Genomic DNA, 1,600 nt, shown 5'->3' with positions numbered 1-1,600 from the left:
AGGTATGATGGAATTTCACTTCTTTAAATTTAGTTAGCGAGTAGTGTAGCTGTTTGAGCATAAACAACATCTGCCGAGTCGCAACACTCAACTTGCACAGAAAGTTGCTAAAGATCTGGAGATCTGGAAAACATCTGCTGTGTAAAAACATTTGCTAAACATCTTAGAAAGAGCAGTTTTACATCCATTCTAAATCATAAACATCTTACAGACATCTTATAGATGTCTATATGACGTCTGACAGCAAACATCTCCGAGACGTATTGCAGATGAGAAAACCATGAATTGCAGATATAAATGCAGACATACCTGTACAATAGACGTCTGGCAGATGTTTTTGTGCTATCATAATCAGGTTGCTTGTCATTTCTGACTCATAAGAACAAACAAAAACAGAACAATGCCTAAAAGCTGCTGTGTGACAAGGTGTACAGTAAACAAGCTAAAAAACACAGAACTAGAGTTCTTGCATCCTCCATACACAACTAAACACCAATGGGTGCTTCCAATATAGTTCCTAGACAAGCTGTAAAATCCTGCAAATCACGTGCATGCTGTGCTTGTGGGCATCTACACACACATGTGTAGTAGCGCAGATTAGCATTGTTGTAAAATAAACATAATACATTTAGTAAACATTCAGCGGAAGTTTTGTCGTCATTTTTGTTTCAACTAAACTCCTCTGTGTGTTTTCAGATCTCTCTTCAGGTTCTGTTCGGTGGACGTTTCTATCACAACTGTGGCGGAACTCTGATCAGACAGAGATGGGTGATGACCGCTGCTCACTGCGTGGACATGTAATGAACACACACACACACACACACACTAAGGTGACCAGACGTCCCCGTTTTCTGTTACATTGCTTAGCGATGAAGAATGTATGACGAGAATGCATCATCAAGTTATCATCAAATATCAAAAGTCAAAGTTATCGGGTTCAAGGTACTAAGTACTCATGTTAAATGAAAGTAGACCTAAAACTGTTTGTATGTGTTATATAACAGGCTCAGGCCAGGGAGCTGGATTGTTTTGCATTAACATTTTAAACTTTACCATGAAGTTCTGTCGTCACAACACAGAATTTCCATCACTGATGTAGTGATTCCCACACATACGTTGGTGAGAGTATACAGCGATTTAAACAAATAATAATATTTATCTAAGCAATAGCAATTACACTGACAAATTAGATTTGCAGAAAGGACATCTGTGCTCAAAATGAGTTTAAAATGCAAATAAAAAGCTTAATGTACATACAGGTCCATTTCCAAAAGCACAAAGATAAAAAGTTATTTTAAAAGTTTTAATTACTGGTTGTAATGACAGCAAACAGTTTGTAAAAATGAAAATATTAAATACAATTAGAGAATGTTAAAAATGGTAACTAGAGTTTTATTTCTCATATGTTTTTCATATTTGTTATATTTTTGTAGTGTTATTGAATTTTTAATGCATGCAATTCTCGTTAGTATTTCTATTTTCACAGTGGACTTTTTTCCATAGAGTTTTGGTAAACTATTAAAACCAGTTATGGTTAGTTTGATCCGAACAAAAACTCATTAATAATTATAGGTGCAACACAAAAAGACACAAAAAAAAA

This window comes from Triplophysa rosa, unplaced genomic scaffold (assembly GCF_024868665.1).
Source record: "Triplophysa rosa unplaced genomic scaffold, Trosa_1v2 scaffold438, whole genome shotgun sequence".
In the NCBI taxonomy this organism is placed as follows: domain Eukaryota; kingdom Metazoa; phylum Chordata; class Actinopteri; order Cypriniformes; family Nemacheilidae; genus Triplophysa; species Triplophysa rosa.
The sequence above is the reverse complement of the archived record's forward strand: the minus strand, read 5'-3'. Positions refer to the sequence as shown.